This window comes from Schistocerca nitens, chromosome 2 (genome assembly GCF_023898315.1).
Source record: "Schistocerca nitens isolate TAMUIC-IGC-003100 chromosome 2, iqSchNite1.1, whole genome shotgun sequence".
Taxonomy (NCBI): Eukaryota; Metazoa; Arthropoda; class Insecta; order Orthoptera; family Acrididae; genus Schistocerca; species Schistocerca nitens.
This window is the reverse complement of record NC_064615.1, coordinates 97,156,920-97,172,425: the sequence shown is the minus strand read 5'-3', so window position 1 is coordinate 97,172,425 and position 15,506 is coordinate 97,156,920. Positions and strand designations below refer to the sequence as shown.

General features: G+C 48.1%; 26 non-coding genes across 26 annotated transcripts; 13 read left to right on the top strand and 13 right to left on the bottom strand.

The window, feature by feature from the left end:
- Positions 1–149: 149 nt before the first annotated feature.
- Trnap-ugg (transfer RNA proline (anticodon UGG)) lies at positions 150–221 on the bottom strand. The gene has a single exon. It is a non-coding gene; the product is annotated as a tRNA-Pro (tRNA).
- Positions 222–778: 557 nt separating this feature from the next.
- On the top strand, positions 779–850 carry Trnaq-uug (transfer RNA glutamine (anticodon UUG)). Its single transcript has one exon. It is a non-coding gene; the product is annotated as a tRNA-Gln (tRNA).
- Positions 851–1,357: 507 nt separating this feature from the next.
- Trnap-ugg (transfer RNA proline (anticodon UGG)) lies at positions 1,358–1,429 on the bottom strand. Its single transcript has one exon. It is a non-coding gene; the product is annotated as a tRNA-Pro (tRNA).
- A 557-nt stretch (positions 1,430–1,986) lies between these two features.
- Trnaq-uug (transfer RNA glutamine (anticodon UUG)) lies at positions 1,987–2,058 on the top strand. Its single transcript has one exon. It is a non-coding gene; the product is annotated as a tRNA-Gln (tRNA).
- A 507-nt stretch (positions 2,059–2,565) lies between these two features.
- Trnap-ugg (transfer RNA proline (anticodon UGG)) lies at positions 2,566–2,637 on the bottom strand. Its single transcript has one exon. It is a non-coding gene; the product is annotated as a tRNA-Pro (tRNA).
- Positions 2,638–3,194: 557 nt separating this feature from the next.
- Positions 3,195–3,266, top strand: Trnaq-uug (transfer RNA glutamine (anticodon UUG)). Its single transcript has one exon. It is a non-coding gene; the product is annotated as a tRNA-Gln (tRNA).
- Positions 3,267–3,773: 507 nt separating this feature from the next.
- On the bottom strand, positions 3,774–3,845 carry Trnap-ugg (transfer RNA proline (anticodon UGG)). The gene has a single exon. It is a non-coding gene; the product is annotated as a tRNA-Pro (tRNA).
- Positions 3,846–4,402: 557 nt separating this feature from the next.
- On the top strand, positions 4,403–4,474 carry Trnaq-uug (transfer RNA glutamine (anticodon UUG)). The gene has a single exon. It is a non-coding gene; the product is annotated as a tRNA-Gln (tRNA).
- A 507-nt stretch (positions 4,475–4,981) lies between these two features.
- Trnap-ugg (transfer RNA proline (anticodon UGG)) lies at positions 4,982–5,053 on the bottom strand. Its single transcript has one exon. It is a non-coding gene; the product is annotated as a tRNA-Pro (tRNA).
- A 557-nt stretch (positions 5,054–5,610) lies between these two features.
- On the top strand, positions 5,611–5,682 carry Trnaq-uug (transfer RNA glutamine (anticodon UUG)). Its single transcript has one exon. It is a non-coding gene; the product is annotated as a tRNA-Gln (tRNA).
- A 507-nt stretch (positions 5,683–6,189) lies between these two features.
- Trnap-ugg (transfer RNA proline (anticodon UGG)) lies at positions 6,190–6,261 on the bottom strand. The gene has a single exon. It is a non-coding gene; the product is annotated as a tRNA-Pro (tRNA).
- Positions 6,262–6,818: 557 nt separating this feature from the next.
- On the top strand, positions 6,819–6,890 carry Trnaq-uug (transfer RNA glutamine (anticodon UUG)). Its single transcript has one exon. It is a non-coding gene; the product is annotated as a tRNA-Gln (tRNA).
- Positions 6,891–7,397: 507 nt separating this feature from the next.
- Positions 7,398–7,469, bottom strand: Trnap-ugg (transfer RNA proline (anticodon UGG)). The gene has a single exon. It is a non-coding gene; the product is annotated as a tRNA-Pro (tRNA).
- A 557-nt stretch (positions 7,470–8,026) lies between these two features.
- Trnaq-uug (transfer RNA glutamine (anticodon UUG)) lies at positions 8,027–8,098 on the top strand. The gene has a single exon. It is a non-coding gene; the product is annotated as a tRNA-Gln (tRNA).
- Positions 8,099–8,605: 507 nt separating this feature from the next.
- Trnap-ugg (transfer RNA proline (anticodon UGG)) lies at positions 8,606–8,677 on the bottom strand. The gene has a single exon. It is a non-coding gene; the product is annotated as a tRNA-Pro (tRNA).
- A 557-nt stretch (positions 8,678–9,234) lies between these two features.
- On the top strand, positions 9,235–9,306 carry Trnaq-uug (transfer RNA glutamine (anticodon UUG)). Its single transcript has one exon. It is a non-coding gene; the product is annotated as a tRNA-Gln (tRNA).
- Positions 9,307–9,813: 507 nt separating this feature from the next.
- Trnap-ugg (transfer RNA proline (anticodon UGG)) lies at positions 9,814–9,885 on the bottom strand. The gene has a single exon. It is a non-coding gene; the product is annotated as a tRNA-Pro (tRNA).
- Positions 9,886–10,442: 557 nt separating this feature from the next.
- Positions 10,443–10,514, top strand: Trnaq-uug (transfer RNA glutamine (anticodon UUG)). Its single transcript has one exon. It is a non-coding gene; the product is annotated as a tRNA-Gln (tRNA).
- A 507-nt stretch (positions 10,515–11,021) lies between these two features.
- Trnap-ugg (transfer RNA proline (anticodon UGG)) lies at positions 11,022–11,093 on the bottom strand. The gene has a single exon. It is a non-coding gene; the product is annotated as a tRNA-Pro (tRNA).
- Positions 11,094–11,650: 557 nt separating this feature from the next.
- Trnaq-uug (transfer RNA glutamine (anticodon UUG)) lies at positions 11,651–11,722 on the top strand. The gene has a single exon. It is a non-coding gene; the product is annotated as a tRNA-Gln (tRNA).
- A 507-nt stretch (positions 11,723–12,229) lies between these two features.
- Trnap-ugg (transfer RNA proline (anticodon UGG)) lies at positions 12,230–12,301 on the bottom strand. Its single transcript has one exon. It is a non-coding gene; the product is annotated as a tRNA-Pro (tRNA).
- A 557-nt stretch (positions 12,302–12,858) lies between these two features.
- On the top strand, positions 12,859–12,930 carry Trnaq-uug (transfer RNA glutamine (anticodon UUG)). The gene has a single exon. It is a non-coding gene; the product is annotated as a tRNA-Gln (tRNA).
- A 507-nt stretch (positions 12,931–13,437) lies between these two features.
- Trnap-ugg (transfer RNA proline (anticodon UGG)) lies at positions 13,438–13,509 on the bottom strand. Its single transcript has one exon. It is a non-coding gene; the product is annotated as a tRNA-Pro (tRNA).
- A 557-nt stretch (positions 13,510–14,066) lies between these two features.
- Trnaq-uug (transfer RNA glutamine (anticodon UUG)) lies at positions 14,067–14,138 on the top strand. The gene has a single exon. It is a non-coding gene; the product is annotated as a tRNA-Gln (tRNA).
- Positions 14,139–14,645: 507 nt separating this feature from the next.
- Positions 14,646–14,717, bottom strand: Trnap-ugg (transfer RNA proline (anticodon UGG)). Its single transcript has one exon. It is a non-coding gene; the product is annotated as a tRNA-Pro (tRNA).
- Positions 14,718–15,274: 557 nt separating this feature from the next.
- On the top strand, positions 15,275–15,346 carry Trnaq-uug (transfer RNA glutamine (anticodon UUG)). Its single transcript has one exon. It is a non-coding gene; the product is annotated as a tRNA-Gln (tRNA).
- Positions 15,347–15,506: the final 160 nt, after the last annotated feature.

Genomic DNA, 15,506 nt, shown 5'->3' with positions numbered 1-15,506 from the left:
TAATCCTGGCACGTAGATTGCTTTCCACAAGACGCACCTGAGAGTCTGATGGGCCGGTGGCCCGACATGCAGTTTGTCCTGTTGCATGGCTTACTTTCAGAGACTCGCCAGTTTATCGTAGTGCTTGGTTGTCGCGAAAGTGAAAAGTAGGGCCTGTCCGGGATTTGAACCCGGGACCTCCTGCACCCAAAGCAGGAATCATACCCCTAGACCAACAGGCCGCACATGGAAGCAGGTCTGCACCCCGCCACCTACTGAGGTCTTGCCGCACTTGCTAGTTGCAGCATCCGATCTGGACCATATTCTCAAACAGGTTTCTTAATCCGGCACCTACAACATGCGCTGTGCTGAACACCAGTGTATGTGAATGCTGAAACAGCTGCTTGAGTTGTGTGACAGAATTTCGACCGTGTGAAGTGCAAATGTTATCGTGTCACGCACTATCCGCCCACTACGTAGCGTTCTGTGTCAGCACGCAGTTTTCGACGGTACTCTGTGTCCATAGCTGTTTTCATAGCTAGGCTGCTTCCAGCACAAAGCATCCACCATACGAAAGTGGCTGTTCCGCGATTTTGATTACCTGAGCCTTCGACATCACTTCATGTACGAATACTGGCAAGAATTCTCGCTACATTCGAAGGTGCTCCTTCCACTTCCAGCCTACTTGGTTGGTTCATTTGCCACGCAAACACTTCCTGAGGACGCTACATGTAATAACATCGCATCTTATCTGCTTAATTACATGATGCTACTGAATTTAAGACCGCTACAGGCATCCGGTTCCATGGTGTAATGGTTAGCACTCTGGACTTTGAATCCAGCGATCCGAGTTCGAGTCTCGGTGGAACCTGGCGCTGTGTTTTGCGATCGTTTCTAGAAATGAGTACGAGCCGGTAGTTGGAATTGTATATGCAGAATTTTAGCTACGATCATGTAATGCAAATTGTTAATTGCAGTCCACACGTGAATGGGCAACGCTGCAAATGCTTATGCTTTTGCTACTAGGATTAATAACGGGACGTAAGGGATTCAACTGCGAGAAGACGACCTCAGCTGTTTCTCCCAGCAGGAAAGACATCTCACCCTTTTGTGTGCTGCATGCGCATGCATTTAACAAACTTGCATGCGATGTACTAGTTCCTGGGAAACTAATAGAATCGTTGTACGTGCCAGTCTTTACGTATAGATATAAGTAAGCGAAGACGGCTTAATCCTGGCACGTAGATTGCTTTCCACAAGACGCACCTGAGAGTCTGATGGGCCGGTGGCCCGACATGCAGTTTGTCCTGTTGCATGGCTTACTTTCAGAGACTCGCCAGTTTATCGTAGTGCTTGGTTGTCGCGAAAGTGAAAAGTAGGGCCTGTCCGGGATTTGAACCCGGGACCTCCTGCACCCAAAGCAGGAATCATACCCCTAGACCAACAGGCCGCACATGGAAGCAGGTCTGCACCCCGCCACCTACTGAGGTCTTGCCGCACTTGCTAGTTGCAGCATCCGATCTGGACCATATTCTCAAACAGGTTTCTTAATCCGGCACCTACAACATGCGCTGTGCTGAACACCAGTGTATGTGAATGCTGAAACAGCTGCTTGAGTTGTGTGACAGAATTTCGACCGTGTGAAGTGCAAATGTTATCGTGTCACGCACTATCCGCCCACTACGTAGCGTTCTGTGTCAGCACGCAGTTTTCGACGGTACTCTGTGTCCATAGCTGTTTTCATAGCTAGGCTGCTTCCAGCACAAAGCATCCACCATACGAAAGTGGCTGTTCCGCGATTTTGATTACCTGAGCCTTCGACATCACTTCATGTACGAATACTGGCAAGAATTCTCGCTACATTCGAAGGTGCTCCTTCCACTTCCAGCCTACTTGGTTGGTTCATTTGCCACGCAAACACTTCCAGAGGACGCTACATGTAATAACATCGCATCTTATCTGCTTAATTACATGATGCTACTGAATTTAAGACCGCTGCAGGCATCCGGTTCCATGGTGTAATGGTTAGCACTCTGGACTTTGAATCCAGCGATCCGAGTTCGAGTCTCGGTGGAACCTGACGCTGTGTTTTGCGATCGTTTCTAGAAATGAGTACGAGCCGGTAGTTGGAATTGTATATGCAGAATTTTAGCTACGATCATGTAATGCAAATTGTTAATTGCAGTCCACACGTGAATGGGCAACGCTGCAAATGCTTATGCTTTTGCTACTAGGATTAATAACGGGACGTAAGGGATTCAACTGCGAGAAGACGACCTCAGCTGTTTCTCCCAGCAGGAAAGACATCTCACCCTTTTGTGTGCTGCATGCGCATGCATTTAACAAACTTGCATGCGATCTACTAGTTCCTGGGAAACTAATAGAATCGTTGTACGTGCCAGTCTTTACGTATAGATATAAGTAAGCGAAGACGGCTTAATCCTGGCACGTAGATTGCTTTCCACAAGACGCACCTGAGAGTCTGATGGGCCGGTGGCCCGACATGCAGTTTGTCCTGTTGCATGGCTTACTTTCAGAGACTCGCCAGTTTATCGTAGTGCTTGGTTGTCGCGAAAGTGAAAAGTAGGGCCTGTCCGGGATTTGAACCCGGGACCTCCTGCACCCAAAGCAGGAATCATACCCCTAGACCAACAGGCCGCACATGGAAGCAGGTCTGCACCCCGCCACCTACTGAGGTCTTGCCGCACTTGCTAGTTGCAGCATCCGATCTGGACCATATTCTCAAACAGGTTTCTTAATCCGGCACCTACAACATGCGCTGTGCTGAACACCAGTGTATGTGAATGCTGAAACAGCTGCTTGAGTTGTGTGACAGAATTTCGACCGTGTGAAGTGCAAATGTTATCGTGTCACGCACTATCCGCCCACTACGTAGCGTTCTGTGTCAGCACGCAGTTTTCGACGGTACTCTGTGTCCATAGCTGTTTTCATAGCTAGGCTGCTTCCAGCACAAAGCATCCACCATACGAAAGTGGCTGTTCCGCGATTTTGATTACCTGAGCCTTCGACATCACTTCATGTACGAATACTGGCAAGAATTCTCGCTACATTCGAAGGTGCTCCTTCCACTTCCAGCCTACTTGGTTGGTTCATTTGCCACGCAAACACTTCCAGAGGACGCTACATGTAATAACATCGCATCTTATCTGCTTAATTACATGATGCTACTGAATTTAAGACCGCTGCAGGCATCCGGTTCCATGGTGTAATGGTTAGCACTCTGGACTTTGAATCCAGCGATCCGAGTTCGAGTCTCGGTGGAACCTGACGCTGTGTTTTGCGATCGTTTCTAGAAATGAGTACGAGCCGGTAGTTGGAATTGTATATGCAGAATTTTAGCTACGATCATGTAATGCAAATTGTTAATTGCAGTCCACACGTGAATGGGCAACGCTGCAAATGCTTATGCTTTTGCTACTAGGATTAATAACGGGACGTAAGGGATTCAACTGCGAGAAGACGACCTCAGCTGTTTCTCCCAGCAGGAAAGACATCTCACCCTTTTGTGTGCTGCATGCGCATGCATTTAACAAACTTGCATGCGATGTACTAGTTCCTGGGAAACTAATAGAATCGTTGTACGTGCCAGTCTTTACGTATAGATATAAGTAAGCGAAGACGGCTTAATCCTGGCACGTAGATTGCTTTCCACAAGACGCACCTGAGAGTCTGATGGGCCGGTGGCCCGACATGCAGTTTGTCCTGTTGCATGGCTTACTTTCAGAGACTCGCCAGTTTATCGTAGTGCTTGGTTGTCGCGAAAGTGAAAAGTAGGGCCTGTCCGGGATTTGAACCCGGGACCTCCTGCACCCAAAGCAGGAATCATACCCCTAGACCAACAGGCCGCACATGGAAGTATGTCTGCACCCCGCCACCTACTGAGGTCTTGCCGCACTTGCTAGTTGCAGCATCCGATCTGGACCATATTCTCAAACAGGTTTCTTAATCCGGCACCTACAACATGCGCTGTGCTGAACACCAGTGTATGTGAATGCTGAAACAGCTGCTTGAGTTGTGTGACAGAATTTCGACCGTGTGAAGTGCAAATGTTATCGTGTCACGCACTATCCGCCCACTACGTAGCGTTCTGTGTCAGCACGCAGTTTTCGACGGTACTCTGTGTCCATAGCTGTTTTCATAGCTAGGCTGCTTCCAGCACAAAGCATCCACCATACGAAAGTGGCTGTTCCGCGATTTTGATTACCTGAGCCTTCGACATCACTTCATGTACGAATACTGGCAAGAATTCTCGCTACATTCGAAGGTGCTCCTTCCACTTCCAGCCTACTTGGTTGGTTCATTTGCCACGCAAACACTTCCTGAGGACGCTACATGTAATAACATCGCATCTTATCTGCTTAATTACATGATGCTACTGAATTTAAGACCGCTACAGGCATCCGGTTCCATGGTGTAATGGTTAGCACTCTGGACTTTGAATCCAGCGATCCGAGTTCGAGTCTCGGTGGAACCTGACGCTGTGTTTTGCGATCGTTTCTAGAAATGAGTACGAGCCGGTAGTTGGAATTGTATATGCAGAATTTTAGCTACGATCATGTAATGCAAATTGTTAATTGCAGTCCACACGTGAATGGGCAACGCTGCAAATGCTTATGCTTTTGCTACTAGGATTAATAACGGGACGTAAGGGATTCAACTGCGAGAAGACGACCTCAGCTGTTTCTCCCAGCAGGAAAGACATCTCACCCTTTTGTGTGCTGCATGCGCATGCATTTAACAAACTTGCATGCGATCTACTAGTTCCTGGGAAACTAATAGAATCGTTGTACGTGCCAGTCTTTACGTATAGATATAAGTAAGCGAAGACGGCTTAATCCTGGCACGTAGATTGCTTTCCACAAGACGCACCTGAGAGTCTGATGGGCCGGTGGCCCGACATGCAGTTTGTCCTGTTGCATGGCTTACTTTCAGAGACTCGCCAGTTTATCGTAGTGCTTGGTTGTCGCGAAAGTGAAAAGTAGGGCCTGTCCGGGATTTGAACCCGGGACCTCCTGCACCCAAAGCAGGAATCATACCCCTAGACCAACAGGCCGCACATGGAAGCAGGTCTGCACCCCGCCACCTACTGAGGTCTTGCCGCACTTGCTAGTTGCAGCATCCGATCTGGACCATATTCTCAAACAGGTTTCTTAATCCGGCACCTACAACATGCGCTGTGCTGAACACCAGTGTATGTGAATGCTGAAACAGCTGCTTGAGTTGTGTGACAGAATTTCGACCGTGTGAAGTGCAAATGTTATCGTGTCACGCACTATCCGCCCACTACGTAGCGTTCTGTGTCAGCACGCAGTTTTCGACGGTACTCTGTGTCCATAGCTGTTTTCATAGCTAGGCTGCTTCCAGCACAAAGCATCCACCATACGAAAGTGGCTGTTCCGCGATTTTGATTACCTGAGCCTTCGACATCACTTCATGTACGAATACTGGCAAGAATTCTCGCTACATTCGAAGGTGCTCCTTCCACTTCCAGCCTACTTGGTTGGTTCATTTGCCACGCAAACACTTCCAGAGGACGCTACATGTAATAACATCGCATCTTATCTGCTTAATTACATGATGCTACTGAATTTAAGACCGCTGCAGGCATCCGGTTCCATGGTGTAATGGTTAGCACTCTGGACTTTGAATCCAGCGATCCGAGTTCGAGTCTCGGTGGAACCTGACGCTGTGTTTTGCGATCGTTTCTAGAAATGAGTACGAGCCGGTAGTTGGAATTGTATATGCAGAATTTTAGCTACGATCATGTAATGCAAATTGTTAATTGCAGTCCACACGTGAATGGGCAACGCTGCAAATGCTTATGCTTTTGCTACTAGGATTAATAACGGGACGTAAGGGATTCAACTGCGAGAAGACGACCTCAGCTGTTTCTCCCAGCAGGAAAGACATCTCACCCTTTTGTGTGCTGCATGCGCATGCATTTAACAAACTTGCATGCGATGTACTAGTTCCTGGGAAACTAATAGAATCGTTGTACGTGCCAGTCTTTACGTATAGATATAAGTAAGCGAAGACGGCTTAATCCTGGCACGTAGATTGCTTTCCACAAGACGCACCTGAGAGTCTGATGGGCCGGTGGCCCGACATGCAGTTTGTCCTGTTGCATGGCTTACTTTCAGAGACTCGCCAGTTTATCGTAGTGCTTGGTTGTCGCGAAAGTGAAAAGTAGGGCCTGTCCGGGATTTGAACCCGGGACCTCCTGCACCCAAAGCAGGAATCATACCCCTAGACCAACAGGCCGCACATGGAAGTATGTCTGCACCCCGCCACCTACTGAGGTCTTGCCGCACTTGCTAGTTGCAGCATCCGATCTGGACCATATTCTCAAACAGGTTTCTTAATCCGGCACCTACAACATGCGCTGTGCTGAACACCAGTGTATGTGAATGCTGAAACAGCTGCTTGAGTTGTGTGACAGAATTTCGACCGTGTGAAGTGCAAATGTTATCGTGTCACGCACTATCCGCCCACTACGTAGCGTTCTGTGTCAGCACGCAGTTTTCGACGGTACTCTGTGTCCATAGCTGTTTTCATAGCTAGGCTGCTTCCAGCACAAAGCATCCACCATACGAAAGTGGCTGTTCCGCGATTTTGATTACCTGAGCCTTCGACATCACTTCATGTACGAATACTGGCAAGAATTCTCGCTACATTCGAAGGTGCTCCTTCCACTTCCAGCCTACTTGGTTGGTTCATTTGCCACGCAAACACTTCCTGAGGACGCTACATGTAATAACATCGCATCTTATCTGCTTAATTACATGATGCTACTGAATTTAAGACCGCTACAGGCATCCGGTTCCATGGTGTAATGGTTAGCACTCTGGACTTTGAATCCAGCGATCCGAGTTCGAGTCTCGGTGGAACCTGACGCTGTGTTTTGCGATCGTTTCTAGAAATGAGTACGAGCCGGTAGTTGGAATTGTATATGCAGAATTTTAGCTACGATCATGTAATGCAAATTGTTAATTGCAGTCCACACGTGAATGGGCAACGCTGCAAATGCTTATGCTTTTGCTACTAGGATTAATAACGGGACGTAAGGGATTCAACTGCGAGAAGACGACCTCAGCTGTTTCTCCCAGCAGGAAAGACATCTCACCCTTTTGTGTGCTGCATGCGCATGCATTTAACAAACTTGCATGCGATCTACTAGTTCCTGGGAAACTAATAGAATCGTTGTACGTGCCAGTCTTTACGTATAGATATAAGTAAGCGAAGACGGCTTAATCCTGGCACGTAGATTGCTTTCCACAAGACGCACCTGAGAGTCTGATGGGCCGGTGGCCCGACATGCAGTTTGTCCTGTTGCATGGCTTACTTTCAGAGACTCGCCAGTTTATCGTAGTGCTTGGTTGTCGCGAAAGTGAAAAGTAGGGCCTGTCCGGGATTTGAACCCGGGACCTCCTGCACCCAAAGCAGGAATCATACCCCTAGACCAACAGGCCGCACATGGAAGTATGTCTGCACCCCGCCACCTACTGAGGTCTTGCCGCACTTGCTAGTTGCAGCATCCGATCTGGACCATATTCTCAAACAGGTTTCTTAATCCGGCACCTACAACATGCGCTGTGCTGAACACCAGTGTATGTGAATGCTGAAACAGCTGCTTGAGTTGTGTGACAGAATTTCGACCGTGTGAAGTGCAAATGTTATCGTGTCACGCACTATCCGCCCACTACGTAGCGTTCTGTGTCAGCACGCAGTTTTCGACGGTGCTCTGTGTCCATAGCTGTTTTCATAGCTAGGCTGCTTCCAGCACAAAGCATCCACCATACGAAAGTGGCTGTTCCGCGATTTTGATTACCTGAGCCTTCGACATCACTTCATGTACGAATACTGGCAAGAATTCTCGCTACATTCGAAGGTGCTCCTTCCACTTCCAGCCTACTTGGTTGGTTCATTTGCCACGCAAACACTTCCTGAGGACGCTACATGTAATAACATCGCATCTTATCTGCTTAATTACATGATGCTACTGAATTGAAGACCGCTGCAGGCATTCGGTTCCATGGTGTAATGGTTAGCACTCTGGACTTTGAATCCAGCGATCCGAGTTCGAGTCTCGGTGGAACCTGGCGCTGTGTTTTGCGATCGTTTCTAGAAATGAGTACGAGCCGGTAGTTGGAATTGTATATGCAGAATTTTAGCTACGATCATGTAATGCAAATTGTTAATTGCAGTCCACACGTGAATGGGCAACGCTGCAAATGCTTATGCTTTTGCTACTAGGATTAATAACGGGACGTAAGGGATTCAACTGCGAGAAGACGACCTCAGCTGTTTCTCCCAGCAGGAAAGACATCTCACCCTTTTGTGTGCTGCATGCGCATGCATTTAACAAACTTGCATGCGATGTACTAGTTCCTGGGAAACTAATAGAATCGTTGTACGTGCCAGTCTTTACGTATAGATATAAGTAAGCGAAGACGGCTTAATCCTGGCACGTAGATTGCTTTCCACAAGACGCACCTGAGAGTCTGATGGGCCGGTGGCCCGACATGCAGTTTGTCCTGTTGCATGGCTTACTTTCAGAGACTCGCCAGTTTATCGTAGTGCTTGGTTGTCGCGAAAGTGAAAAGTAGGGCCTGTCCGGGATTTGAACCCGGGACCTCCTGCACCCAAAGCAGGAATCATACCCCTAGACCAACAGGCCGCACATGGAAGCAGGTCTGCACCCCGCCACCTACTGAGGTCTTGCCGCACTTGCTAGTTGCAGCATCCGATCTGGACCATATTCTCAAACAGGTTTCTTAATCCGGCACCTACAACATGCGCTGTGCTGAACACCAGTGTATGTGAATGCTGAAACAGCTGCTTGAGTTGTGTGACAGAATTTCGACCGTGTGAAGTGCAAATGTTATCGTGTCACGCACTATCCGCCCACTACGTAGCGTTCTGTGTCAGCACGCAGTTTTCGACGGTACTCTGTGTCCATAGCTGTTTTCATAGCTAGGCTGCTTCCAGCACAAAGCATCCACCATACGAAAGTGGCTGTTCCGCGATTTTGATTACCTGAGCCTTCGACATCACTTCATGTACGAATACTGGCAAGAATTCTCGCTACATTCGAAGGTGCTCCTTCCACTTCCAGCCTACTTGGTTGGTTCATTTGCCACGCAAACACTTCCTGAGGACGCTACATGTAATAACATCGCATCTTATCTGCTTAATTACATGATGCTACTGAATTTAAGACCGCTACAGGCATCCGGTTCCATGGTGTAATGGTTAGCACTCTGGACTTTGAATCCAGCGATCCGAGTTCGAGTCTCGGTGGAACCTGACGCTGTGTTTTGCGATCGTTTCTAGAAATGAGTACGAGCCGGTAGTTGGAATTGTATATGCAGAATTTTAGCTACGATCATGTAATGCAAATTGTTAATTGCAGTCCACACGTGAATGGGCAACGCTGCAAATGCTTATGCTTTTGCTACTAGGATTAATAACGGGACGTAAGGGATTCAACTGCGAGAAGACGACCTCAGCTGTTTCTCCCAGCAGGAAAGACATCTCACCCTTTTGTGTGCTGCATGCGCATGCATTTAACAAACTTGCATGCGATGTACTAGTTCCTGGGAAACTAATAGAATCGTTGTACGTGCCAGTCTTTACGTATAGATATAAGTAAGCGAAGACGGCTTAATCCTGGCACGTAGATTGCTTTCCACAAGACGCACCTGAGAGTCTGATGGGCCGGTGGCCCGACATGCAGTTTGTCCTGTTGCATGGCTTACTTTCAGAGACTCGCCAGTTTATCGTAGTGCTTGGTTGTCGCGAAAGTGAAAAGTAGGGCCTGTCCGGGATTTGAACCCGGGACCTCCTGCACCCAAAGCAGGAATCATACCCCTAGACCAACAGGCCGCACATGGAAGCAGGTCTGCACCCCGCCACCTACTGAGGTCTTGCCGCACTTGCTAGTTGCAGCATCCGATCTGGACCATATTCTCAAACAGGTTTCTTAATCCGGCACCTACAACATGCGCTGTGCTGAACACCAGTGTATGTGAATGCTGAAACAGCTGCTTGAGTTGTGTGACAGAATTTCGACCGTGTGAAGTGCAAATGTTATCGTGTCACGCACTATCCGCCCACTACGTAGCGTTCTGTGTCAGCACGCAGTTTTCGACGGTACTCTGTGTCCATAGCTGTTTTCATAGCTAGGCTGCTTCCAGCACAAAGCATCCACCATACGAAAGTGGCTGTTCCGCGATTTTGATTACCTGAGCCTTCGACATCACTTCATGTACGAATACTGGCAAGAATTCTCGCTACATTCGAAGGTGCTCCTTCCACTTCCAGCCTACTTGGTTGGTTCATTTGCCACGCAAACACTTCCAGAGGACGCTACATGTAATAACATCGCATCTTATCTGCTTAATTACATGATGCTACTGAATTTAAGACCGCTGCAGGCATCCGGTTCCATGGTGTAATGGTTAGCACTCTGGACTTTGAATCCAGCGATCCGAGTTCGAGTCTCGGTGGAACCTGACGCTGTGTTTTGCGATCGTTTCTAGAAATGAGTACGAGCCGGTAGTTGGAATTGTATATGCAGAATTTTAGCTACGATCATGTAATGCAAATTGTTAATTGCAGTCCACACGTGAATGGGCAACGCTGCAAATGCTTATGCTTTTGCTACTAGGATTAATAACGGGACGTAAGGGATTCAACTGCGAGAAGACGACCTCAGCTGTTTCTCCCAGCAGGAAAGACATCTCACCCTTTTGTGTGCTGCATGCGCATGCATTTAACAAACTTGCATGCGATCTACTAGTTCCTGGGAAACTAATAGAATCGTTGTACGTGCCAGTCTTTACGTATAGATATAAGTAAGCGAAGACGGCTTAATCCTGGCACGTAGATTGCTTTCCACAAGACGCACCTGAGAGTCTGATGGGCCGGTGGCCCGACATGCAGTTTGTCCTGTTGCATGGCTTACTTTCAGAGACTCGCCAGTTTATCGTAGTGCTTGGTTGTCGCGAAAGTGAAAAGTAGGGCCTGTCCGGGATTTGAACCCGGGACCTCCTGCACCCAAAGCAGGAATCATACCCCTAGACCAACAGGCCGCACATGGAAGTATGTCTGCACCCCGCCACCTACTGAGGTCTTGCCGCACTTGCTAGTTGCAGCATCCGATCTGGACCATATTCTCAAACAGGTTTCTTAATCCGGCACCTACAACATGCGCTGTGCTGAACACCAGTGTATGTGAATGCTGAAACAGCTGCTTGAGTTGTGTGACAGAATTTCGACCGTGTGAAGTGCAAATGTTATCGTGTCACGCACTATCCGCCCACTACGTAGCGTTCTGTGTCAGCACGCAGTTTTCGACGGTGCTCTGTGTCCATAGCTGTTTTCATAGCTAGGCTGCTTCCAGCACAAAGCATCCACCATACGAAAGTGGCTGTTCCGCGATTTTGATTACCTGAGCCTTCGACATCACTTCATGTACGAATACTGGCAAGAATTCTCGCTACATTCGAAGGTGCTCCTTCCACTTCCAGCCTACTTGGTTGGTTCATTTGCCACGCAAACACTTCCTGAGGACGCTACATGTAATAACATCGCATCTTATCTGCTTAATTACATGATGCTACTGAATTGAAGACCGCTGCAGGCATTCGGTTCCATGGTGTAATGGTTAGCACTCTGGACTTTGAATCCAGCGATCCGAGTTCGAGTCTCGGTGGAACCTGGCGCTGTGTTTTGCGATCGTTTCTAGAAATGAGTACGAGCCGGTAGTTGGAATTGTATATGCAGAATTTTAGCTACGATCATGTAATGCAAATTGTTAATTGCAGTCCACACGTGAATGGGCAACGCTGCAAATGCTTATGCTTTTGCTACTAGGATTAATAACGGGACGTAAGGGATTCAACTGCGAGAAGACGACCTCAGCTGTTTCTCCCAGCAGGAAAGACATCTCACCCTTTTGTGTGCTGCATGCGCATGCATTTAACAAACTTGCATGCGATGTACTAGTTCCTGGGAAACTAATAGAATCGTTGTACGTGCCAGTCTTTACGTATAGATATAAGTAAGCGAAGACGGCTTAATCCTGGCACGTAGATTGCTTTCCACAAGACGCACCTGAGAGTCTGATGGGCCGGTGGCCCGACATGCAGTTTGTCCTGTTGCATGGCTTACTTTCAGAGACTCGCCAGTTTATCGTAGTGCTTGGTTGTCGCGAAAGTGAAAAGTAGGGCCTGTCCGGGATTTGAACCCGGGACCTCCTGCACCCAAAGCAGGAATCATACCCCTAGACCAACAGGCCGCACATGGAAGCAGGTCTGCACCCCGCCACCTACTGAGGTCTTGCCGCACTTGCTAGTTGCAGCATCCGATCTGGACCATATTCTCAAACAGGTTTCTTAATCCGGCACCTACAACATGCGCTGTGCTGAACACCAGTGTATGTGAATGCTGAAACAGCTGCTTGAGTTGTGTGACAGAATTTCGACCGTGTGAAGTGCAAATGTTATCGTGTCACGCACTATCCGCCCACTACGTAGCGTTCTGTGTCAGCACGCAGTTTTCGACGGTACTCTGTGTCCATAGCTGTTTTCATAGCTAGGCTGCTTCCAGCACAAAGCATCCACCATACGAAAGTGGCTGTTCCGCGATTTTGATTACCTGAGCCTTCGACATCACTTCATGTACGAATACTGGCAAGAATTCTCGCTACATTCGAAGGTGCTCCTTCCACTTCCAGCCTACTTGGTTGGTTCATTTGCCACGCAAACACTTCCTGAGGACGCTACATGTAATAACATCGCATCTTATCTGCTTAATTACATGATGCTACTGAATTTAAGACCGCTACAGGCATCCGGTTCCATGGTGTAATGGTTAGCACTCTGGACTTTGAATCCAGCGATCCGAGTTCGAGTCTCGGTGGAACCTGACGCTGTGTTTTGCGATCGTTTCTAGAAATGAGTACGAGCCGGTAGTTGGAATTGTATATGCAGAATTTTAGCTACGATCATGTAATGCAAATTGTTAATTGCAGTCCACACGTGAATGGGCAACGCTGCAAATGCTTATGCTTTTGCTACTAGGATTAATAACGGGACGTAAGGGATTCAACTGCGAGAAGACGACCTCAGCTGTTTCTCCCAGCAGGAAAGACATCTCACCCTTTTGTGTGCTGCATGCGCATGCATTTAACAAACTTGCATGCGATGTACTAGTTCCTGGGAAACTAATAGAATCGTTGTACGTGCCAGTCTTTACGTATAGATATAAGTAAGCGAAGACGGCTTAATCCTGGCACGTAGATTGCTTTCCACAAGACGCACCTGAGAGTCTGATGGGCCGGTGGCCCGACATGCAGTTTGTCCTGTTGCATGGCTTACTTTCAGAGACTCGCCAGTTTATCGTAGTGCTTGGTTGTCGCGAAAGTGAAAAGTAGGGCCTGTCCGGGATTTGAACCCGGGACCTCCTGCACCCAAAGCAGGAATCATACCCCTAGACCAACAGGCCGCACATGGAAGCAGGTCTGCACCCCGCCACCTACTGAGGTCTTGCCGCACTTGCTAGTTGCAGCATCCGATCTGGACCATATTCTCAAACAGGTTTCTTAATCCGGCACCTACAACATGCGCTGTGCTGAACACCAGTGTATGTGAATGCTGAAACAGCTGCTTGAGTTGTGTGACAGAATTTCGACCGTGTGAAGTGCAAATGTTATCGTGTCACGCACTATCCGCCCACTACGTAGCGTTCTGTGTCAGCACGCAGTTTTCGACGGTACTCTGTGTCCATAGCTGTTTTCATAGCTAGGCTGCTTCCAGCACAAAGCATCCACCATACGAAAGTGGCTGTTCCGCGATTTTGATTACCTGAGCCTTCGACATCACTTCATGTACGAATACTGGCAAGAATTCTCGCTACATTCGAAGGTGCTCCTTCCACTTCCAGCCTACTTGGTTGGTTCATTTGCCACGCAAACACTTCCAGAGGACGCTACATGTAATAACATCGCATCTTATCTGCTTAATTACATGATGCTACTGAATTTAAGACCGCTGCAGGCATCCGGTTCCATGGTGTAATGGTTAGCACTCTGGACTTTGAATCCAGCGATCCGAGTTCGAGTCTCGGTGGAACCTGACGCTGTGTTTTGCGATCGTTTCTAGAAATGAGTACGAGCCGGTAGTTGGAATTGTATATGCAGAATTTTAGCTACGATCATGTAATGCAAATTGTTAATTGCAGTCCACACGTGAATGGGCAACGCTGCAAATGCTTATGCTTTTGCTACTAGGATTAATAACGGGACGTAAGGGATTCAACTGCGAGAAGACGACCTCAGCTGTTTCTCCCAGCAGGAAAGACATCTCACCCTTTTGTGTGCTGCATGCGCATGCATTTAACAAACTTGCATGCGATGTACTAGTTCCTGGGAAACTAATAGAATCGTTGTACGTGCCAGTCTTTACGTATAGATATAAGTAAGCGAAGACGGCTTAATCCTGGCACGTAGATTGCTTTCCACAAGACGCACCTGAGAGTCTGATGGGCCGGTGGCCCGACATGCAGTTTGTCCTGTTGCATGGCTTACTTTCAGAGACTCGCCAGTTTATCGTAGTGCTTGGTTGTCGCGAAAGTGAAAAGTAGGGCCTGTCCGGGATTTGAACCCGGGACCTCCTGCACCCAAAGCAGGAATCATACCCCTAGACCAACAGGCCGCACATGGAAGCAGGTCTGCACCCCGCCACCTACTGAGGTCTTGCCGCACTTGCTAGTTGCAGCATCCGATCTGGACCATATTCTCAAACAGGTTTCTTAATCCGGCACCTACAACATGCGCTGTGCTGAACACCAGTGTATGTGAATGCTGAAACAGCTGCTTGAGTTGTGTGACAGAATTTCGACCGTGTGAAGTGCAAATGTTATCGTGTCACGCACTATCCGCCCACTACGTAGCGTTCTGTGTCAGCACGCAGTTTTCGACGGTACTCTGTGTCCATAGCTGTTTTCATAGCTAGGCTGCTTCCAGCACAAAGCATCCACCATACGAAAGTGGCTGTTCCGCGATTTTGATTACCTGAGCCTTCGACATCACTTCATGTACGAATACTGGCAAGAATTCTCGCTACATTCGAAGGTGCTCCTTCCACTTCCAGCCTACTTGGTTGGTTCATTTGCCACGCAAACACTTCCTGAGGACGCTACATGTAATAACATCGCATCTTATCTGCTTAATTACATGATGCTACTGAATTTAAGACCGCTACAGGCATCCGGTTCCATGGTGTAATGGTTAGCACTCTGGACTTTGAATCCAGCGATCCGAGTTCGAGTCTCGGTGGAACCTGACGCTGTGTTTTGCGATCGTTTCTAGAAATGAGTACGAGCCGGTAGTTGGAATTGTATATGCAGAATTTTAGCTACGATCATGTAATGCAAATTGTTAATTGCAGTCCACACGTGAATGGGCAACGCTGCAAATGCTTATGCTTTTGCTACTAGGATTA